The 25,632-nt window shown below is 38.1% G+C and overlaps 1 pseudogene; it reads right to left on the reverse strand.

Annotated features, from left to right (window-relative positions):
- On the reverse strand, positions 1 to 24,665 carry LOC120140390 (annotated as a pseudogene).
- Positions 24,666 to 25,632: the final 967 nt, after the last annotated feature.

Below are 25,632 nucleotides of genomic sequence, written 5' to 3' on the forward strand. Positions count from 1 at the left end.
ACTTTCAGACAGTTGACGATAAAGCTTCTTCGGTGCCGGTTGATTGTGTATTTGAATCATTGTCGAGCTTCTTGAAGATCAACTTTTGCTGGGGGAGTTGGCCGTTTGCAAACGCGGTTAGCTCAGTGTCTACTAAGATGGTATCCTCATCTTTGAACTCTCCTCGCAATATGCCCTTGGCGAGTTCGTTCTCGATGTTCTGCTGAATCACTCTCTTGACTGGTCTAGCACCGTAGTTCGGATCGTAAACCAGATTTCCAAGAAGCTGAACAGCACTGTCTGTCACCTGAAGTTTTATTTTCCTATCTGCAATTCTAGCTTGTACACGTTCCAACTGTAAACAGAGACAAAAGGCGGATAAGCACAGATAAATGACATGATCGGCTTAACGGTGTGTAAGGAACCAAGGAACTTACCTGTAATCTCCCTATACTGTTTATTTGTTCTCTGTCCAAAGGCTAGAACACTATATACTCAGCAACACGATTCATGAACTCGGGTCAAAATACTGCTCTTGCAGCCTCCATCACCCTTTGCTTAATAGTTTCATAAGTTAGGTCTTTCGGTGTGTCTTCGTCGGAGTTCAGAATGTATTGTGAACCAACATTCGAAGTCATAATGATGACAGTGTTGGTAAAGCTCACAGTACGACCCTGTGAATCGGTGACTCTTCCATCTTCCAAAATTTGAAGGAAAGCATTAAATACATCACCGTGAGCTTTCTCGATCTCATCAAAAAGAATCACAGCATATGGCCTCCGAAGAACGGCCTCCGTTAGCTGCCCCCTTCTTCATACCCCACATAACCTGGTGGAGCACCGATAAGTCTCGAAACTGCATGTTTTTCCATATACTCACTCATATCGATGCGAACAAGTGCTTCTTCCGTATTAAACAAGTAGGATGCAAGGGCCTTAGCAAGTTCAGTTTTCCCTACACCAGTGGGACCCATAAACATGAAACTTGCAATTGGACGACGGGGATCTGAGAGACCAGCTCGAGATCGTTGAATGGCCTCAGCTACGGATCTAACAGCAGGATCTTGACCCACTACACGTTTATGTAACACTTCCTCCAAATATAATAGTTTCTCCCTCTCGGATTGTTGAAGTTTGGAAACAGGTATGCCAGTGCTAAAAGTCATCACCGAAAGGTGCAAAATTAATGCACCGAAAAGAAGCTAGAAATTGTTGATTTTTTCAATAATGGTAAAATCTCATTTTAGTCATTATAATTTAGGATATTTATAAATTAGTCCTTAAGCTTCAACTATAAATACCCTAGCTCATTTAGCTTCAAAACCATCCCAAATTATTCTAGCTTTCTCCCAATACTAGAGAATTTAAAGAGTTTTCTTGAGAGTTGTTTTCTTCTTTTTATCAAGAGAGAATTATCATTGTTTCCTCCTTGGAAGATCGAGAGAGGTTGTAATTCTTATTTTCTTATAGTGAAATTCTTCTACCGTTGCCCGTGGTTTTTACCCTATATTATTTAAGGGTTTTCCACGTAAATTTTGTGTCTTATTTATCTTCATATTTATTTTCTCAAATTATCAGTTACGATTTTGCTCTATCCGATAGCCTTCTTCCGCAACAATTGGTATCCGAGCCAGATTAGAGTGTGTAATATATGCTTATTGTCTTTGTGGTTGCTACTAAAAAGTGGATCCTCCAACATAAGAAAGTAAGAAGGTATTACCCATTCTTTGAAGGTTCCATAGAACTATTCACGATAGTGAAATAGTGGGAGTTATCCGTAAAAGAAGCTATGGCAACGAAATTTGATATTGAAAAATTCAATGGGAGAAATTTCTCATTGTGGAAATTGAAGATGAAGGTCATCCTGATGAAAGACAGTTGTCTAGCAGCTATCAGTGAAAGGCTGGTGGATTTCACAGATGACAACAAATGGATCGAAATTGATGAGAATGATATGGCAAACTTTCATCTAGCATTAGCAGATAAAGTATTGTCAAGCATTGAGGATAAGAAGACAGCTAAGGAGATATGGGATCATCTCACCAAATTGTACGAGGCCACATCGCTGCACAATAAAATTTTTCTTAAGAGAAAATTGTACACTCTCCGTATGCCAGAATCTACTTCAGTGACGGAACACTTAAATACACTAAACACTTTATTTTCTCAGCTTACATCCTTAAGCTGTAAAATAGGAGAACAAGAACGTGCTGAACTTCTACTTCAAAGTCTACCGGATTCATATGATCAACTCATCATCAACTTGACAAACAGTAATGTCACCAGTCTAGTCTTCGATGACGTTGCAGCTACTAGTCTACAAGAAGAAAATCGGCGCAAGAACAAGGAAGACATACAAGTAAATATGCAACAAGCAGAAGTGTTGACAACGATGAGAGGGAGATCAACAGAACGTGACCAAAGCAGCAGTCACAAATATGATAGATCGAAGTCGAGAAGCAAGAAGAATTTAAAGTGTTACAGCTGTAGAAAGAAGGGTCACTTGAAGAAGAATTGTTGGAGTCTAAATAAAAACTTCAATCCACAAGGCAATACCGCAAACACTTCAGATGATGGAAATGCTCTATGCTGTGAAGCGCCAACCACCGTGGAAGGTAGAAAAAGAAATGCAGATATATGACTCATTGATTCGAGAGCAACATATCACATGAACTCAAGAAGAGAATGGTTCCATCATTATGAACCTGTCTCAGGAGGATATGTGTATAGTTGCAATGATCATGCCTTAGAGATCGTTGGCGTGGGAATCATCAAATTGAAGATGTATGATGGAACAATCAAAGTTGTTCGAGATGTGCGGCACGTGAAAGGCTTGAAGAAAAATTTATTATCCTACGGATTGTTAGATAATAATGCAAGCAAGATTGAAACAAGAAAATGAATCATGAAGGTGTTCCGTAGAGCGCTTGTGGTGTTGAAAGACGAAAAGATAGCTGTAAACTTGTACATGCTGAAGGGAAAGACTTTGCTAGAAGCAGAAGCCTCTATTACCTCATGTAGTTCAGATTCTGCAATGTTATGGCATCAGAAACTTGGACACATGTCAGAACAAGGAATGAAAGTCATTGTGGAGCAAAAGCTACTTACAGACTTAACAAATGTATCACTTACTTTGTGTGAGCATTGCATAACAAGTAAGCAGCACCGGTTGAAATTCAACACATCAAATTCTAGAGGCAAAAGTGTTCTAGAATTGGTTCACTCTGACGTATGGCAAGCACCAGTTACATCCTTAGGCGTAGCAAAGTATTTTGTCTCATTTATTGATGACTACTCCAGGAAATGTTGGGTGTACCCTATTAAGAAGAAGTCAGATGTGTTTTTCACTTTCAAAAGCTTCAAAGCACGGGTGGAACTTGATTATGGAAATAAGATCAAGTGTTTCAGAACAGATAATGGAGGAGAATACACAAGTGAAGAATTTGATGACTTTTACAGAAAAGAATGCATCAAAAGACAGTTCACAGTGACGAACACTCCTCAACAAAATGGAGTGGCAGAGCGGATGAACAGAACCTTGTTAGAAAGAACAAGAGCAATGTTGAGGGATGCAGACCTAGAAAAATCATTCTGGGCAGAAGCAGTCAATACCGTCTGTTATTTGGTGAATCGAGCTCTATCAACTACAATAGAGCTGAAGACACCAATGGAGATATGGACTGGTAAACCAGCTGATTATTCAAACCTCCATGTATTTGAAAGTATTATATACGTGATGTACAACTCCCAAGAAATCTCAAAGCTGGATCCAAAATCCAGAAAATGCAAATTCTTGGGGTATGCTGATGGTGTAAAGGGGTATCGCTTGTGGGATCCCACTGCCCGTAAAGTGATCACCAGCAGAGATGTTATCTTTGTAGAAGATAAACTAAAAAGAAAAGAAGACGCTGATAGCGCTGAAAAGTCAGAGACTACCCAGATACATGTGGAAAAAGAGTTTGAACAAAGAGATTCTTTTGAAGCAGAACCAGCACATGATGAACAAGAACCACAGAGTTCTGAAGCTTCAACAACTCGTCAATCAGATCGTGTGAGAAGATGTCTCAATTGGCACTCAGATTATGTTATAGAAGGTAATATTGTATACTGTCTTTTAACAGAGGACGGTGAGCCATCAACATACCAGGAGACAATAAACAGCTCAGATGTTTCACTGTGGATGATGGCGATGCAAGAAGAAATCGACCCTTCATAAAAATAATACATAGGACCTTGTGCCACTACCACAAAGAAGAAAGGCAATTGGTAACAAACGAGTCTTCAAAATCAAGTGAAATGGTGACAATCAAGTTGAGAGGTATCGTGCAAGACTGGTGGTCAAAGGATATGCTAGAAAGGAATGTATTGATTTCAATGAAATATTTTCTCCTGTGGTTCGACTGACAACAGTTCGAGTAGTTTTGGCAATGTGTGCTACATTGAACTTACATCTAGAGCAACTAGATGTTAAAACAACTTTTCTTCATGGAAATCTTGAAGAAGAGATTTACATGCTCCAGCCTGAAGGTTTTGAAGAAAAAGAAAAGAAGAACTTGGTTTGCAGGTTGAACAAATCTCTGTACGGTCTAAAGTAGACGCTGAGGTGTTGATATAAGAGATTAGATTCCTTCATTATGTGTCTTTGATACAACAGACTTAATGCAGACCCTTGTGCTTATTTCAAGAGGTCTGTTGATAATTATTTTGTTATCTTGATATTGTATGTGGATGACATGTTGGTTGCAGGACCCAATAAAGATCATATCGAAGAATTGAAGGCACAATTGACTAGGGAATTTGAAATGAAGGACTTGGGATCAACAAACAAGATTCTATGGATGCAAATTCACCGAGACATAAGTAATAGGAATATTTGGCTTTCACAAAAGAATTACTTGAAGAAGATTTTGTCAAGATTCAACATGCAAGATAGTAAGAAAATTTCTACCCCTCTTCCTATTAACTTCAAATTATCCTCCAGTATGAGTCCTAGCAGTGAAGAAGAGAGGATAGAGATGTATCGAGTACCGTATACATCAGCAGTGGGAAGTTTAATGTTCGCTATGATATGCACAAGACCAGACATTGCACAAGCAGTGAGAGTGGTTAGTCGGTACATGACGAATCCAGGCAAAGAGCATTGAAATACAATAAAGAGGATCCTGAGATACATCAAAGGGACCTCAAATGTTGCATTATGTTACGGATGATCAAACTTACTAATTATTGGGTATGTAGATTCTGACTATGCAGGGGATTTGGATAAAAGCAAATCTACTACATGATATGTGTTCAAAATTGCTGGTGGAGATGTAAGCTGGGTTTTAAAATTACAGTCAGTTGTGGCTACATCCATAACAGAGGCAGAATATGCAGTAGCTACATAAGTCAGTAAAAAAACAATTTGGTTGAAGATGCTATTGGAGAAGCTTGGGCACAATCAAGAGTACGTCTCTCTGTTTTGTGACAGTCAAAGTGTCTTGCATCTAGCAAGAAATCCAACATTTCATTTAAGGACAAAAGACATACGAGTTCAGTACCATTTCATTCGTGAAAAGGTGGAAGAAGGGATTGTAGATATACAGAAGATCGATACCAAAGACAACATAGCAAATTTCATGACAAAGGCAATCAATGTTGATAAATTTACCTGGTATCGATCCTCTTGTGGCCTGACAGAAATGTAAGCAACATGAATGTATAAGGTAAAAAGAATGGTATGAAGATATGATTATTCCAATCAAATTTTCAAGTGAGATATTGCTAAAAATCAGCACCGAAATGTGCAAAATTAATGCATTGAAAGGTGCAAAATTAATGCACCGAAAAGAAGCTGGAAATTGTTTATTTTTTCAACAATGGTAAAATATCATTTTAGTCATTATAATTTAAGGTATTTACAAATTAGTCCTTAAGCTTCAACTATAAATATCCTAGCTCATTTAACTTCAAAATCATCCCAAAGCATTCTAGCTTTCTTACAATACTAGAGAGAATTTAGAGAGTTTCTTGAGAGTTGTTTTCTCTTTTTTATCACGAGAGAATTATCATTATTTTCTCCTTGGTAGATCGAGAGAGGTTGTAATTCCTATTTTCTCATAGTGAAATTCTTCTACTGTTGCCCGTGATTTTTACCCTATATTATTTAGGGGTTTTTCACGTAAATTTTGTGTCTTCTTTATCTTCATTTTTATTTTCTCAAATTATTAATTGCGATTTTGCTCTATCCGATAGCCGTCTTCCACAACAGTTAGTCCATTTACTAACTACTTCGGCGATATCATTTCCAGTAACTTTTTCTCTCAGGATTGATTTTCCGGATTTCATATACTCATCTAATTCTTTTTCGGCATCAGCAAGTTGACGCTGCAAAGAGTTCAAACTCCCGTACTTCAGCTCAGCAGCACGATTGAGATCATACTCACGCTCGGCCTGTCGGATCTCTACATTTACCCTATCAATCTGTATAAGTAAAACAGTTAGTTGACTTCAACCATAATAAAAACCGGAAACACTAGAAGATGACCTCAACCTCACAGATGAAAAATAGAAAAAATGTATGACGGCAGCAAGATAAAGCTTTTAAAGAGATTCTTACAGAAAGCTTGCATACCTCTTCCTTGATCGACTGAATGTTTGTCATCACGGTCTTCTCATGCTCCCACTGTTCAGTCAGTTCGGACTGTTTCTCCTTTAAGAGTGACAACTCAGCCTCAAGGCGGCTCAGTCTATCTCTTGATGCTTTGTCAGTATCATTTGTAAGAGACAGCCTCTCCATCTCCAGCTTCAGTACTGAACGATTGATCTCATCAAGGGCAGTTGGTTTCGAAGTGATTTCCATTTTCAATTTAGCAGCTGCTTCATCAACTAGATCAATAGCTGCAATTTGGAACCATATATTAGTACGCAAATATGAACGTCACTAACTTGACAAAATCTGTTTGTTATGTTTGTGCATATGCTACCTTTGTCAGGTAAAAATCGGCCACTGCAATCTGATATAACGGTCAGACAAGATTGCAGCTTCCACAAGTGCACTGTCGGAAATACGGACTCCGTGATGCAGCTCATATCTCTCACGAAGCCCCCGGAGCATAGAAATTGTATCTTCTACCGTTGGCTGATCAACATAAACCTGCTGGAAAAGACACTCCAGGGCAGGATCTTTCTCGATGTATTTACGATATTCATCCAGTGTCGTTGCCCCAATGCATCGCAGTTCTCCTCGACCAAGCATAGGTTTCAGAAGATTGCCTGCGTCCATTGCACCATTCGTGGCACCTGAAATAGAAGACAAATTCCACAAAACACAAAACAAGTATTATTAGCCTATCAGCCTTAGAATTTTATCTGGGGAGAAACGCATAATTTCCATGAAGAACAATTATCTCAAATCTGATGGAAGGGCACAACATCTCACAAACTGATATAACCCATAAACCCAAACAGAAAATGAAAAAAAGGCTTTCACAGTTCAGCCAACTTTATCAATATTGAAAAATAAACCTATAAAACTAGAAACTCGTAGAAAACCTTATCGGCCCCTACAACAGTGTGAATCTCATCTATGAAGAGGATAATTTGGCCCTCGGATTGTGTTACTTCCCGAAGTACAGCCTTCAGTCTATCCTCAAACTCTCCTCGATATTTAGCCCCATCTATAAGCGAACCCATGTCAAGTGAGATAAGCTGTAGAGAGAAACTGGATTATCAGCATCCGCAACATTGTGATTCTAACAACCCACCCTTCAAAAATAAATAAATATTCATATTCATTTTTTTTTTCATGAAAAAAGAATAAGGAAAACTGCTAGTTAACTTCACCTTACGGTTCATCAAAGCCTGAGGGACATCACCCTGCACGATTCTCTGGGCAAGCCTGTAAAAAGACATAGCAAGATCATGTAGATAATGCAGAAATTAAGTTAATACTAATTTGAAAATGCTAGTTTCAACAAATTGACTTCATCATGGCAAGCAAAGACTGGATGCACATATATGATATGTTGCTCCAAATCTTCATTTCTTTTTAAGTACCCACATTTGACACCCATGTCCGACGCTTATCCAGAGATAGGTATGAGGACGTGATCTCCAAAGACTCCCCAAATACATAAAAATATCGAGAGAAAAAATTGAACATATTCATGTTGGACACATGTCTTAAGTCCGACCCTCACACTCAAGAAGAGTTGGACGCATATTAACCTACCTGCGTCAGAATAGTTGGACCTTCTTGATGTAAATGGTATTTAAAATAAGAAAAGCATTACTTAAAATCCACGATCTTGTTTCATTGAAGGTCTATTTACAACCATGGATGAAACTGAAACCTAAGAACTTACCCTTCAGAAATTGCAGTTTTTCCAACACCCGGTCCACCAATTACCACAGGATTGTTCTTTGTTCTCCTAGAAAGGATCTGGATGCACCTGCGTATTTCTTCATCTCTTCCAATCACTGGGTCAAGCTTTCCTTCTCTTGCCATTGCTGTCAAATCTTTCCCATACTTCTCCGGTGCTTCATACTTCCCTTCGGGATCTAGATTCAAAGTCACAGTGTCAGGAAAACAGTGCAGTGAACCGAAAATATGCCACTAAACCCCGAGGAATACCAAGCATCCAAATGGAGTAAAGACTCAAGAAGCAATGTTATGACATCGAGAATTGAATTAATCCCTAATCAACAAAAAGACGCCAATACAACAACAACAACAACAACAAAACCCAATTCCCATATGTATGGGGTAAGGGGGAGGTAGGGTAGTAGGCTGCCCCCAACGCCAGGTTGAGAATAGCTTCTGTGAAAGACCTCCGGCAGTCAGAAAATTAAAAATATAGATAAAATACAATGCATGTATAAATAATTACATAAATACATAGCTAAACAGTATTCATATGCAGTCATTAATACCATATGTGCTTCTGTAATGGGGAGTAATCCCTGCAAAATAATCCCTGCGAAAGAATCTCTGCATATAGACAGAAACATAAGACCCGGCTAAATTTATACAGAGGAAACATGACGAGAATGATACACAGAAGACAACGATATCAAGCCCAGTTCTAATCTTTCATAAATACCAATAACAGAAAAGTATAAAAAGTAAAAGTCATGGAAATTACTACAAATGCCTTTAAAAGAAGACAAAGATGATACACCCTATAGATTGGACCCACACTACTCGACTACCCTAGTCTTAAGCCTCCATAATTTCCTATCATAGGTCATGTCTTCGGTAAGGCCTAAATCCATCAAATCAGATCTCAAGCAGTCATCCCACTTCCGCCTTGGTCGTCCTTTCCTTCTGGCACCGTCGACTGTAATCGACTCTACCCTCCTGACCGCATCCGACGGTAGTCGCCTAAGGACGTGCACAAACCACCGTAGTCTTCCCTCCCTCAATTTTTCGGAAACAGACACCACCCCTAAGGACATCCTAATAGCAGAGTTTGTCGTCATATCCCACAGAGTCCTACCACATGTCCATCGAAGCATTCTCATTTCTGCGGCCTCTATCCTCCTTACGTGATCCTTCTTGGGTGCCCAATACATAAGGATAAACAAAAGAGAAAATAACCTCAGTGACCAAAAATCTCATATAATATACGATTTTAACCAACTTTTTCCGGATTTGCCAAAATGACCAACAAAATCGCAATGCGATCGCTAATTCGCAACGCGATCTCCATTATCGCAAATTCGCGTTGCATTTTCGCAATGCGATAGTTGAAAATCGCGTTGCGATGGTCTACAGTATCGTTGCGATTTTCCCAATTCGCAATGCGAATAAGTAAATCGCAATGCGAATAAGTAAATCGCAACGCGAATTGAGAAAATCGCAATGCGATGCTGACTATCGCAATGCGATAATAAAAAATCGCAACGAGATACTTATTTTCGCAACGCGATACTGACTTTCGCAACGCGATAATACATAATCGCAATGCGATTTTCAAAGCGCCATTAGTATCCTGGCCAAGTATTTTATTTTTAAATTCCAAACATGAATATTAATATATTGGAACACTGAACTGTCCACAGTATATCCCGTAATCGCAACTCATAACCTAAAACCTAAAATCACAACTCAGTCCCATCTCCATCTCTCACTCTCTCACCCATCTCCGACGAAATCCGTCCCCATCTCCGGCGAAATCCGTCTATCTCCATCTCTCAGAGCCACCCTCACAATCAGAAATGGAAAATCAACCAAATCAACCAACGAGGGTTAGTTTTTTTAATTATTTTCTTTTTGAAATTTTTGCATTATTATTAGGTTTTTCATATTGAAATTGATGATAAGTTTACTGGTAATTTCAATAATAGATTAACCATTTCACTTAGATTGCTTATTAAATCAACCAAGAATCGCAACGCGAAATGCAAATCGCAACGCGATTTTAGTTTCGCGTTGCGATTCTCTCGTTGCGATGGTCATTTTCGTGTTGCGATTTTCATTTTCAGAAACTATTCTTCTTCTGCAAATTGAATCTTTAATGAATTGCATTACTTCAACCAAAAAACAAAGACAAATACGAAATTCACAGTGTTGCATATTTAAGTTTGAAGAATAAACTACTACTATTTATGTTTATTATTGTTTTTGGTATATCTTCACATTGTAGTTTTTGGTATATCTAATTTAGTATGTTTATTGTTTTTGTAGAACTTTTATTCGGCTCAATTGACCTTGAGAAATAAAGTCAGCCTGGCCAAAACAATTGCGTCGAAGCTTTCACCTGCACAAAGAAAAATGTTTGAGGATACATGCTTCGGGCCATGGCTGAAAGTACAACATCCCGGTGGAGATGCGATGTTGACACACCTGTTTCTTCAAACCATGACTAGCGATCTACCAGAGACTATACAACGTCGTGATGAAGAGATATGGTTTGATTTTCCACCGGTGTATACGTGTTTTGGGCGGGAGGAGTTTTGCTTAATCACCGGTCTACGCTTCGGACACGATGATGTAGGTCGGTACACTAGACACATTACCCGCCCATCATGGCTATCCCAGGTTTTTCCTGAGCTGGAGAGACTGAGTCTACACGTAGAAGACCTTACAAGATTTTTGAATAATAAAGATGGTTTTACTCGGATGGATGACGTCGACGTTGTCCGAGTATGCCTTCTAATTCTTTTGCATATCGACTTTTTAGGCAGAGAGGCCAGACAACCTATTCCAAATGATCTAATCAAATTGGTAGAAGACCTAAATGCGTGGAACCTGTTTCTGTGGGGCTCGTATTTATGGAAAGCTACATGGAATAAGTTATCGTCTGCCTTGGATGATCGAAAAAGTTTGCATGGCGATGGTTCCAAATACACTTTGACAGGCTTTATTTGGGCCTTTAAGGTAAGAATTTTTATATGATGTTTCCAAAATTATAAGTAATTATTTAACAATTACTAATGTTTGTTATTATATTGTTTGTAGATTTGGATATTTGAGGCCTTTCCCGCCATAAAGACATATGCAATAAAAACTTCAAATTATATTCCCAGGGCTATTTCCTGGAAGAGGAAACGGACCTTGCAATGGGAAGATTTACTACGGTATACGACAATAAATAATGTAAGTTAACATAAATACTACCATATGTTTATAAACAAGTTATTACTAGTACACGTTTAACTTTGTTTGAGCTTTTATATTGTTAGGAGGCCAACACTCCTCTACAGAGGCTGACACCCACGGAAGCTGAGCTTGCCACTGATTGGTGGCAAGCTAGTAAGCGTTTTTTTGATGGAACGGTTGATGAGCAGCCTCCACTTCGGGAGCCATCACCTCGCCCAGAGCTATCACCTCACCCAGAGCCATCATTTGATCGACCCGGCTATACACCTCCACAACGACAGCCATCACCTATTCTGTCACATCATCGAGCCTCTTCTCCACCATCACCGCAAGATAGGCGACTGGCAAAGATGCCACGACGTTTATCTCCCTGTTCTCTACCTCCACCTCAACGGGATGAGTTAGGGGAGTTACGTGATGAGGTCAATGCCTTGCGTGAGGAGGTCGGTACTTTACGCAAAGACGATGGTGCATGGCGTGTTGAGGTGTCTACATTACGCGGTGAGGTAGCCGCTCTACGTGAGATGGTAGCATCGTTGCAGAATGAGGCTCATACTCTACGCAACGAGGTAAGTTTAAGATTTTTCATACTCGTAATTCATTCGGTTGCTGCCAATACTGCTAAACTATTTTTGTTAGTATTTGTTTTTGGTTTTGTCTTTTGGTTGAAGTAATGCAATCCATTCAAGTTTCAATTTGCAGAAGAAGAATAGTTTACTTTCGCAACACGAAAATGACTATCGCAACGCGGAAATGGCTATCGCAATGCGAAATAAAAATCGCAACGACAAAATCGCAATGCGAAATGAAATCGTAACGACAAAATCGCAACGCGAAATGAAAATCACAATGCGATTTGTGTTTCGCGTTGCGATTTTGTCGTTGCGATTTCATTTCGTGTTGCGATTTTTTCGTTGCGATTTTCATTTCGCATTGCGATAGCCATTTCCGCGTTGCGATAGTCATTTCGCGTTGCGATTTTAAGTTTCGTGTTGCGAAAGTAAACTATTCTTCTTCTGGAATGTTTATATATGTTGTCCTTTTAACTGTTTATATAAGTGCTTACTTCTGGAATGTTATCTGAGCATTTTGTGAACTATGATAGAATAATGATTTGGGTGAATACAATGCTAGTTTGAAACATATTTGTCTTTGTTTAATATCATGTCTGTTTATTTACTGATTTATGTATTAATTTTTTTTAGCGGTCCGATAAGGTGGATGCTTTACGTCGGTTTTCCTTGCACGATGGAGTTCACGCATCAGACGGCGTGGACGTGCTATTACGTCTCCGTTCACCCCAATGGTGCGAAGACTCCACAAGAAGAAGCCCGACTCACCGGTCATCCCTCAAGAGTCCCCTCCAATCGTTCAAGAGGCCCCTATTCTCCCTCAAGATTCCCCCCCCCCACCGTTCAAGAGGCCACTGTCATCGTTGAAGAGGTCCCTCCCACCATTCCAGAGCCCGATTCACATGGGGTAATATATCGAAGTATTGAGAAACCCCCACCGGTTCCGGACATGATGGATGAGAATTGGCTCTCGTATGAGTTACCGGCTAGTACCCTTCCGGTATCTGAAGTGGAGAGGAGACAACTACCGGAAACAATTGTGGATAATACCCTTTGGGCTAAGACCGCAGTTGATTTTTATCTACATGAGCGGAGCCAAGGGTGTTACACTGACATCAACAAACTCAACGATGAAATGTTTTTGTTGCTTGATCGGTCTTGGTGGGGTGTGCTATTAGGGGTTGAAGACAGTGGCTATTTGGATGGGGAGGTAAGTCTTATATTTGTCTTATATATGATTTTGATTAATTTGTTTAAAAATTAATGTAATTCACTAATATATGTATTTTTTTGTAAAACAGCATATCGATGCGTGGGTGTCACGTCTACTAATAATAAGGAAGGTTAGGAAAAATAAAAAAAATTCGCTATATACAATAATGCCGACGGCTTTTCACGCAGTTCACTTGAAGAATCAACGAGATGAATCATTTTTGTTGGGCAATGGACAAGCTAAACTTTATCCTGCATGGTGGGAGGTCGATAAGGTTAGTGTTTATTTTTTAAATTTTTTAAAGGTGTTCATAAATAAGTGCGCAAATAAATGAATTATTACTTATGATCGCAGGTGTTTATCCCTGTTTTAGAACGTCTTCACTGGCTTCTCGTCCAACTTCAGCTCATATCCCTGAAGATAATAGTGTATGACAGCATGATCAATTACATATCACTGTCTGATTTGAGAGATATTTTCAAGGGATGGAGCTCTCATTTGGCTAAATTCTTAGATGGGATTAAGTATTGGAGTCATTCTGGACACAAGAAGCCAAAGAAGTTCAATGTCACAGTTGTCAGAGACGAGACCGCGCCACAGCAATCGCCGGGAGCCAGAGGGGATTGTGTTCCTCTCGTATGCCTTTGCTTGGCGCGTTTGACGACGGGAAGCACAGAGTTTTTACCTCCCACCGATAGAGATAGAGCTGCAGTAGGCTTGTGGTTTCGGCATTATATGGCTAGAGCAATATATTCGAGACGCTGCCTACCTGCATCCGCGTTATGAAAGTGTCCATTGTTAATTGGTAAGTCAAATGCAAGTTTTGTTAACATATATACTCCTTTTGGTTTGAAAATGTTTGGTTAAGTACCTAGAATTCAATAATTTGATGTTTGTAGGTTTTAGATGTGTAGGAAGTCTTGTTTGAGCAAATGTTTGGTTTCTGCAGGTTAATCCTTAAGTGAGCTGCGTGAAATGGATGTACGGGGTCACAAAGTTGTTGATTCATTGATTCAATAATTGATGAAGAAATAAGAATTATTATTATTTTTTGATTGTTTAATTGGTTTGTAAAAGATGATTTGTAAATGTTGATTTGTTTAATTGATGTGTACATAATTTGTGTTGAAATGTAATAGTTGATTTGTTGATTTTCAATCTACTTTATGTTGAAGGCAAAACAGACTATCACAACGCGAAAATGGTTATCGCAACGAGAAAATCGCAATGCGAAATGAAAATCGCAATGCGAAATGAAAATCGCAACGAGAAAATCGCAATGCGATTTTCATTTCGCATTGCGATTTTCTCGTTGCGATAACCATTTTCGCGTTGCGATAGTCAAATGATTGGTTAACATATATACTCCTTTTGGTTTAAAAATGTTTGGTTAAGTACCTAGAATTCAATAATAATTGTTAAAAGTTTATGCATGTTAATCCTCGTTGCCTTTTTCATTTTGCATTGCGATTCTATCGTTGCGATTTGCATTTCGCATTGCGATGGTCAAATGATTGCCTTTCGCAACGCGATTCTGACTTTCGCAACGAGATAATAAAGAATCGCAATGCGAGTTTCAAAGTTCGTAACAGGTTTTAGTTTCGCAAGCCAAATTTTTTGTGTATATATATACGCAGCAGCAACAACTCATAACCTAAATCCCTAAATCGCAACTCATTCCATCTCCATCTATCACTCTCTCCGGCGACATCCGTTCCAATATCCAACGACATCCTTCCCCATCCGGCAACATGTCTTAGTTTCGCATCACGTTTGTTTAGTTACAACCATGAAATCATCTAATGTTGATCATGTTTGGATAGATTTGTGTTTTGGAGGGTCATGGGAGAATGTTCATGGTGTTTTACAATATATGCCTTTACCCATGAATCTTCAACTAAAACTGTCATTAAAGAAGTTAACTTATGAAACCCTAATGTTACGTGTTTCAAAGAAATTGAATTTAGAGCCCCTAAGTGGATTTAGGCTATCTTATCAGAGAAATGGTAAATTTTATTTGTTAACCGACAATGAAGATGTTGAACGATTCATTGCTTACATTAATGTTTCAAGTGATGATGTTACATTGTATATTGTTGAACCTAGAAGTAGTATTGTTGGGTCAGTAGCGGGTAGTAATCAACTAAGTGGGTCTCAAAACCCACAGCCTTTCTCTAATCCAAATCCAAATCAATTTTCAGCACCAAATTTCGGTTTTCGTATTGACCAATTAGACGATGATGAGCCAAGAGAAAAAATTGTTAGTACTAGTCAGTATTCGAAATTTGATCTTGGTCAATACCCGGACTTTGATATTGGTCAATACACGGATTTTGATGATGTTTCAGAAGAAGAAACAGACCCTGCGTGTAATGATTTTGATATTGTTCAATACCCGAATTTTGATGATGAAACACCCGTTGCCGAGGAAGATGTTGTTGATGATAATGAGGAGGAAGTTACGACTGTGAATGAACATGTTGAACATCCATTCTGTAATTCATATAATCCTGAAGAAGAAAAAGAAGAAGAAAAAGTCCCCGAAGAAAAGAAAATGCCACGGGAGTATAACTGGAATATGCCAGAATTACTTCAGTTACCGGAAGAAGAGTTGGCAAAGAAAGCAGTTGATTGTTACACAAAAGTTATTCGTATCAAGAAAGATGATTGTTTTGATACAAAGGAAGACTTGAAGATAGCTTTGTATACGAAATGTGTGGAAGATGGCTATCAACTAAAAGTTAACAAATCAAGCAAAGATCGTTTCGAAACAAGGTGTACGATTGACAAAAACTGTACGTGGCGTATGATTGCAAAGAGGATAAAAGATTGCGCAATGTTTCAAGTTAGGACTTTTATTGATAAACATACATGTTCAAGAACCCAAGTTTTTCCTCACCATAGACAGGCAAACAAAAAGGTGTTGGGTGGTTTTCTGGCTGAGTTAATGTTTTTGAATGGTAGGGTATATCGGGGACATGAAATTATGACTGACATGAATGCTCGGTTCAAGATTAGTATATCATATTCTCAAGCTTGGAGAGCCAAATGTTATGCCTTGGAATTGTTGAGGGGGTCGCCAGAAGCATCGTTTGCCCAACTGCCGGCTTATTGTCACAATTTAAAGCTGAAAAATCCTGGGTCGGTAACTCATATCAAAACAGATAGAGATGGACGCTTTGAGTTGTTGTTTATCGCCATTGGTGCTGCGGTTAGTAAATCAATATAATTCTGTTGACTCATTTCTGTTAGTTACATGCATTTCACATTTAAATGATTATATTTCTTGTGTACATTATTTTGTAGATTCGTTCGTTTATTACTTGCATGCGCCCAGTTATTATAGTTGACGGAGCACATTTGTAAGGTCGATACCTTGGAGTAAACTTATTAGCAGTAGCCATGGATGCTAACAATGGGATATTGCCAATAGCTTACGGGGTTGGCAAATCTGAAACCTCTGATTCATGGACATGGTTTATGGGGCATCCTAGGGATTGCATAGGTCCTATTAGCAATCTGACAATCATATCCGATAGGGCAAACTCAATTGACAACGCTGTTAGAAGGTGTTTCCCAGATGCTTTTCATGGACTTTGTGGTGTTCATTTGTATAGAAATCTAACATCAAGGTCTGCTGGTATAAAAAAGCACAAATGGACATACTGGAAGGCTGTAAAGGCTTATCGGGAAGTGGATTTCAATAAGCATATAAACTGTTTAAGACGTGTTTTGCCTCAGTGTGCTCAAACACTAGAAGATGTCGGGTTTGAAAGATGGTCAAGAGTACATCAACTTGGAGCAAGATATGGTTTCATGACGTCTAATAGTGCAGAATCAATTAACGCTCTAAGTCGTCATTCCCGGAAATTACCCATTACTATGTTAATGGAGTTTTTTCGAGCCTCTATTCAACAGTGGTACTACAAGAAAAGAAACCATGCAGGTATTATTTCTTTGAATTCGTAACTTATCATATATTTTACTAAGTATTATTTATTTAAATTTACAGGAACATTGGAACATCGTGTTACACCATGGACTGAAAAAAAGATAACGAAACGTGTTGTGAAGTCAACGTCATGGAGAGTTGAACCATGTTCAAACACTTTGTTTGAAGTACTGGATAATAACTTAAATGGGCTTGTCGATCTAAATGCAAGGACGTGTAGTTGTATGAAATGGCAAACATCTGGTTATCCATGTGGCCATGTTATAAAAGTTGCTCTTTATCTAAACCAAGATGATTCAAGCACATACGCTATGGATTGCTACACTACAGAAGTATATCGATAGACTTATGCCGAGATTGTCTACCCTATTTCACATCCTTCTGAGTGGGACATACCAGATGACTTACAAACAGTTTTGCCACCAGCCATGGACAGAAGGCTACCTGGCCGACCAAAAAGTCACGATCGTATACCGTCTAAGGGTGAAGAGAAGAAGAGATCGACATGTAGTCGGTGCAAGGAAAGTGGTCATACAAGGTTGACATGTGGATCACCAGTGCCATCACAATCATCTTTTCCTCTACCAAAATATGGATCATCATCAAAATCCAAAGCTCATATGGTATCAAGAAAAAGGCAATCAAAATCGCAATCATCTTTAAAATCCCAATCACAACTGGCTTCACCTTTTGGGACTGTTAACTTAGGTGATTTTCAAATGCAAATGTTGTATTATGTAGATTTTATGTGTGAACTTTTAACATTTTCAGTTAGGCATGTATTAGTAACTTGAGTTTGAAAATTGCTATGATCTGTTCCAGTTGTTATCACTTAATAGGCAATCATCTTAATGTCCATCGCAACGCGGAAATTACTATCGCAATGCGAAATGAAAATTGCAACGCTAATTTCGCAATGCGAAATGAAAATCGCAACGAGGGAATCGCAATGCGAAATGAAAATCGCAACGCGAATTTAATTTCGCGTTGCGATTTTCATTTTCGCGTTGCGATTCTCTCGTTGCGATTTTCATTTCGCATTGCGATAGTACTTTTTGCCTTCAACATAATACAGATTGAAATCAACAAAATCAACCATTACATTTCAATCAATTAAACAAGAACAAATAAGAATTATGTTAACATCAATTAAACAAATCAACTTTTACAAATCACCTTTTACAAATCAATTAAACAATCAAAAAATAAGCAATAATTATTAGAGAAAATAACACTTCTACTATTGAATCAACTTTTGCAGCCATACATCATTTTCACGCAGCTCACTTCTGAGATTAACCTGCATAAACCAAACATTTGCTCAAACAACACTTTCTACACATCTAAAACCTACAAACAGCAAATTATTGAATTCTAGGTACTTAACCAAACATTTTCAAACCACAAGCCTATAAACATACCAATTGTTTATGGACATTTTTATAACGCAGATGCAGGTAGGCAGCGTCTCGTATATATCGATCTAGCCATATAATGTCGAAACCACAAGCCTACTGCAGCTCTATCTATATCGGTGGGAGGTAGATACTTTATACTTCCTGTGATCAAACGGTCCAACGCCAAGCATACGAGAGGACCACAATCCCCTCTGGGTCCTTTCGTTTGTTGTGGTGCGGTCTCGTCTCTGCTAACTGTAATATTGAGCTTCTTTGGCTTCTTGTTTCCAGAACGAGTCCAATAATTTATCACATCCAAGTATTTAGCCAAATAAGAGCTCCATCCCTTAATAATATCTCTTAAATCAGCCAATGATATGTAATTTATCATGCTGTCATATACTATTGCCTTAAGGTATGGGATCTGAAGCTCGACGAGAAGCCAATGGTTACGTTCCAAAATAGGGATAAACACCTGCAATCATAAGTAATAATTCATTCATTTGCGCACTTATTTATGAATACCTTTAAACTCAATCTAAAATAAACACTAACCTTATCGACCTCCCACCATGCAGGATAAAGTTTAGCTTGTCCATTACCCAACACAAATGATTCATCTCGTTGATTCTTCAAGTGAACGGCGTTAAAAGACGTCGGCATAATTGTATACCGTGTATTTCTTTTATTTTCCTTAAGTTTCCTAATTATTAGAAGACGTGACACCCACGCATCGATATGCTGTTTTACAAAAAAAGACATATATTAGTAACTTACATAAATTTACAAAAAAAATAATCAAATGAAAATATAAGAAAAATATAAGACTTACCCCTCCATCGAAATAGCCATTGTCTTCGACCCCTAATAATACGCCCCACCAAGACCGATCAAGCAACAAATAGATATCATCATTGAGCTTGCATATGTCAGTGAAACACCCCTGGCTTCGCTCATGTAGATAAAAATCAACTGCGGTCTTAGCCCAAAGGGTGTTATCCAGAATTGTGTCCGGTAGTTGTTTCCTCTCCTCTTCAGATACCGGTATGGTACTGGCCGGTAACTCATACGAGAGCCAACTTGAATCCATCATGTCCGGCACGTCAGAGGGTTTCTCAAGAATCCTACATATGACGCCATGTGAATCGGGCTCTTGAATGGTGGGAGGGACCTCTTCAACGATGACAGTGGCCTCTTGAATGGTGGGAGGGGACTCTCGAGGAATGATAGGGGCCTCTTCAACGATAGGAGTGGACTCTTGAGGGATGATAGGCGAGTCGGGCTTCTTCTTGCGGTGTCTTCGCACTATTGGGGTATACGGAGACTTAATAGCACGTGCACGCCGTCTGATGCGTGAACTCTGTCGTGCAAGAAAAACCCGACGTAAAGCATCCACCTTATCGGTCCGCTAAATAAAAATACAAATATTAGTAAATAAACAAACATGATATTTAAACAGTGAAAACAAAGATAAATATATTTCAAACTTTCAACCAAAAGACAAAACAAATACAAATACTAACTTCACAGTGTTAAAGTAAAAAGTTTAGCAGTTTTGGCAGCAACCGAATAAATTTACTAAGCAATCTAAGTGAAATGGTTAATTTAAGTGAAATTACGAGTAAATTTATCATCAAGTTAAATATGGAAAATCTTAAACTTACCTCGTTGCGTAGAGTATGAACCTCATTCTGCAACGATACTACCATCTCACGTAGAGCGGCAACCTCACCACGTAAAGTAGACACCTCCACACGCCATGCACCATCGTTATCGCGTAGAGTACCGATCTCCTCACGCAAGGCATTGACCTCATCACGTAACTCCCTTGACTCATCCCGTGGAGGTGGAGAACAGGGAGATAGAAGTCGTGGCATCTTTGTCGGTCGCCTATCATGAGGTGATGGTGGAGAAGAGACTCGATGATGTGACGGGATAGGTGATGGCTCTCGTTGTAGAGGTGTATAGTCAGGTCGATCAGGTGATGGCTCTGGGTGAGGTGATGGCTCTCGAAGTGGAGGAAGTGGAGGCTGCTCATCATTCGTGCCATCAAAAAAACGCTGACTAGCTTGCCACCAATCAGTGGCAAGCTCAGCCTCCGTGGGTGTCAGTCTCATTAATGGAGTGTTGGCCTCCTAAAAATATAAAAACTAAAACAAAGTTAAACGTCTACTATTAATAACTTGTTTATATATGATAGTATTTGTGTTAACTTACATTATTTATTGTCGCATATGGTATTAAGTCTTCCCAATCCAACATACGTTTCCTCTTCCAGGAAATAGCCCTAGGAATATCATCTGAGGATTTTAATGCATATGTCCGCATGCTGGGGAAAGCCTCGAATATCCAAATCTACAAACAATATAATAACAAACATTAGTAATTGTTAAATAATTAATTATAATTTTAAAAACATTATATAGAAATTCTTACCTTAAAGGCCCAAACAAAGCCTGACAAAGTGTATTTCGACCCATCGCCCCGCAAACTTTTGCGGCCATCAAAGGCAGACGACAACTTAGTCCAGGTAGCTTTCCATATATACGAACCCCACGGAAATAGATTCCATGCATTTAGGTCCTCTACCAATAATATTAGCTCTTGAGGAATAGGTTGTCTGGCCTCTCTGCCTAAAAAGCCGGCATACAAAAGTAGTAGAAGGCATACTCGGACAACATCGACGTCATTCATCCGAGTAAAACCATCTTTCTTATTAAACAATTTCTTCATGTCGTCGACGTGTAAGTTCGGCTTCTCTATTGACTCATCAGGAAAAACCCTGGATAACCATGATGGGCGGGTGATATGACGAGTGTACCGGCCTACATCATCGTGTCCGAATCGTAGACCAGTGATTAAGCAGAACTCCTTCCGCCCAAAACAAGTGTACGCCGGTGGAAAATGAAATCATATCTCTTCCTCACCACGTTGTATACTGTCGGGTAGATCGCTAGTCATGGTCTGAAGCCACAAATGGGTCAAACTAGCATCTCCACCCGGATGCTGTACTCTCAGCCATGGCCCGAAGCAGGTTTCTTCAAACAATTTTCTTTGTGCAGGTGAAAGCTTCGAAGCAATTGTAGTGGCTAGGCTAACTTTATTCCTTAATGTCAATGAAGCCGAAAAAAATTTCTACAAAAAAACAATAAACATACCAAGTTAGATATACCAAAAATTACATTGTCAAGATATACCAAAAACAAAACAATAAACATAAATAGTAGTTTATTCTTGAAACTAAAATTTGCAACACTATTTTTGTCTTTTGGTTGAAATGAAAATCGCAACGAGATAATGAGAATCGCAACGCGGAAATGACTATCGCAACGAGAGAATCGCAACGCGAAATGACTATCGCGACCAGACAATCGCAACGCGAAATGAAAATCGCAACCGTGAAATAAAAATCGCAACGCGAAATGAAAATCGCAACGCGAAATGAAAATCGCAATGCGATTTTGGTTTCGCGTTGCGATTTTTATTTCGCGTTGCGATAGTTATTTCCGCGTTGCGATTTTCATTCTCGAAACTATTCTTCTTCTGCATTACTTCAACCAAAAGACAAAGCAAAGACAAATACTAACTTCACAGGATAAACAGTTTAGCAGTATTGGCAGCAATCGAATGAATTTAATAAGAAATCTAAGTGAAATGGTTAATCTATTATTGAAATTACCAGTAAACTTATCATCAATCTCAATATGAAAAACCTAAAATAATGCAAAAATTTCAAAATAAAAATAAAAAAAACTAAAAAAAAACTAACCCTCGGAGGTTGATTTTCCATTTCTGAATGATTGTGAGGGATTTTTGACTGTGAATGGTTGTGAGGGCGGCGATGGGGAAGGAAATCTTCGGAGATGGGGACGGATTTCGCCGTAGAGAGTGAGAGATGGAGATGGGACTGAGTGTTGTGTTTTTGGGTTTGAGGTTATGAGTTGCGATTACTGTGGACGGTTCAGTTTCCGATTTATTAAGAAAAAATTCGTGTTTGGAATTTGAAAAAAAAATACGCGTTAATACGAATGGCGCTATGTAAATCGCGTTGCGAAAGTCAGAATCGCGTTGCGAAAGTCAGTATCTCATTGCGATTTTGTATTATCGCATTGCGATAGTAAGTATCGCATTGCGATAGTCAGTATCGCATTGCAATTTTCCCAATTCGCGTTGCGATTTACTTATTCGCATTGCGAATTGGGAAAATCGCAACGACATTGTATACCATCGCAACGCGATTTCCAACTATCGCAACGCGAAATGCAACGCGAATTTGCGATAATGGAGATCATGTTGCGAATTAGCGATCGCATTGCGATTTTGTTGGTCATTTTGGCAAATCCGGAAAAAATTGGTTAAAATCGTATATTATATAGGATTTTTGGTCACCCTGTAGACCTCTACAAATCAATAGAAGTTGCTATACTTCGACTTCCAAATTCCTAATCCGCATATGGTTTGGTTAACAGTGCATAAAGTAAAGGAAAATCTGGTTACCTTGGTCAGTAACTGACTGACGTCCCCTAATGGATTCTATTGCGGATTTCAAGGCTTGGCTAGATATCTGGAAATCCTTGAACAACTGCTTCCCGAAACGCCGATCTTGTATAAATCCAAGAACCAAATGCTCAACAGAAACAAATGAATCCCCATATTCCTTCTTGTATTCTCGTGCTCGCTGCATCAGAGCCTCCAAATCACGTCCTAGCATTGAACCAGCGGATTCACCCAAAACCTAGTAGAGCAGGGAGGAGATATGATCAGGAAACATCACCACCAAATCTGGAGATGAAACTTAGTTAACAAAATCAAGCATTAACTATGAAAACAGTGAGACATAGAGGCAAGAATTACAGTAAAGTTCAAGTGAATAAAATCAACAGTTAACGTTTCGTACAAACATCGAATCAAAATAGATTAGAATGTGAGAGGAATTACCTTTGGCTGGCGTTGGATGAACTTATCAGTCGCTTCGAGAAGGCGATTATTGTCAACTCCAGCTTTCAAAAAGATCCGCCGAGCAAGACCATTCTTCTGCTCCAGTAGAGCCTTCATCAAGTGTTCGGTCTCCACTATCTGATGTTTGTTCTCTTTAGCCACATCTGGAGAAGCAACAATGGCTTGCCAGGCCATTTCTGTGAACTCTTGTTGTGTAATCTGTCATAACATCACAATCCCAACTCAACAAAAGAAAATCACGAATAAATTTGAATATAAAAGCAAGCTGCTTCACACTATGACACAGTTTTGATGCCTGGTTTGTCCAACACGTGTATAAGAAACATGGTTACAGCCATACGGGATATGATTCTCCCATAACTCTCAAAATACGTGAAAATAACATACCCTTATCGCATCGGATGCATACAATAACTTATGTCGAACACTTCATAACTATCCGAACATCCAGTAGGATGAAAACAGATTACCAATAGAAATACAAAGACAGAAGTTTTAAATGCAATGTAAAGTATAAAAACAGTTTAGCAGAAATACTGGCTTAAACCAAAACTAAAGAAATCGTTAAAATAAACAATTCTTATTCTTTTCGGTCAGGTTTGGCTAACTAATTAATAAAATTACTACCAGAAAAGAAGTATACTGAGCCGATGAATCGAAAACAATGAAATAGATTGTGGGGTGTTTATATTTTTCATAAATACTATTTGCTTAACGAGCTTACCCTTCCCGTTGAAGCTTCGCAGCGAACAATGGAAGGCCTTGAAGAAGTCTTTGCAAACCTCTCGAAAACCCCATTTTTCCTTAACTGAAGCTGTGTAAAGTATTTCAAAAAAAGGCGAGGGTGAGTTAAAAAGAGATTGTTTCTTTTTGTAGCACATAAACTGACACCACTAATCGACGCCATTGAAGTAGAAGAAGAAGTCGCCATTTTTGGACTAATTTTGAGTTCAGAAAGATGGAATGACTGAATTGAATTTACCAAAAAAATCGATGGGTTTGGGTGTAAATATAGAAGAAGGAAAAAGAATGAACGGAGAAACAAAGTGAAAGGGTCTCTTCTTCTACTTGATATCTCTCATCGATTCTCGAAATCCCTGTTTTTTTTATCCCTCGGCGTTTTATACATTTTTGAGATGTCGTTTTGATGAAAGATCGAAAATTTTAATTTATTTATTATTTTAAGTGGAGAGAATATCTGTAATCCTTTTTGTTCTTACACGTGGCTAATCATTTGTGGATATGATGGGGGGAAAATTTTATTCATTTTTTCTATGTAATTTTTGAAGTTTTAAAATATATAATACGTAAATTATAATATTTTATTTATTAATAAATTACTTTTATAATTTTTATTTTAAACAATTTAATTCTTGAAAATCAAAACTCCATGATGTTTAATAATATAAATGTTTATTAATTGAAGGAGAATTATAAATTAATATCAAATGACATTTCTATAATCTATTTATATCTATAGTAACTATAAAGAAAGAGTAAAAAAATTTAAATTTAGAAAGATATTTTTTCTTTAATTAGGTTATTAAAATTTTAAATTTGTAATTGAAAATTTGAACTTATTTCAATTTACCAATGTAATATATATATTAAAATCTTTTAGTTTTATACAAATTTAAGATTTTTGGATGAGTGAAAATAGATGACTAAGATTAACAATAGAAAATGAGAAAATATTAACTTAAAAAAACAAAGAATAAATCTTAGCTATTTATTTTTACTCATCCAACGGTCCTAAATTTGTATAAAACTAAAGAATTTTATATTGTATAAGTGAATTCTAATATAATATATATATATACAAAAATTATGACTGTGTTTTTTATTTTATTGTTTTTATTATAGTTATAAACATAACAAATGTTATTAGGGTCATTGTCAGTTTCGCCAGTAATGATTTTTTTAAAGGAATTGATTTTTATAAAAAGGAGCTGATTTTATTTATTTCTTTATTAAATA

The sequence above is a fragment of the Hibiscus syriacus genome, unplaced genomic scaffold (genome assembly GCF_006381635.1).
Source record: "Hibiscus syriacus cultivar Baekdansim isolate YM2019G1 unplaced genomic scaffold, ASM638163v2 tig00110783_pilon, whole genome shotgun sequence".
Classification (NCBI taxonomy): Eukaryota; Viridiplantae; Streptophyta; class Magnoliopsida; order Malvales; family Malvaceae; genus Hibiscus; species Hibiscus syriacus.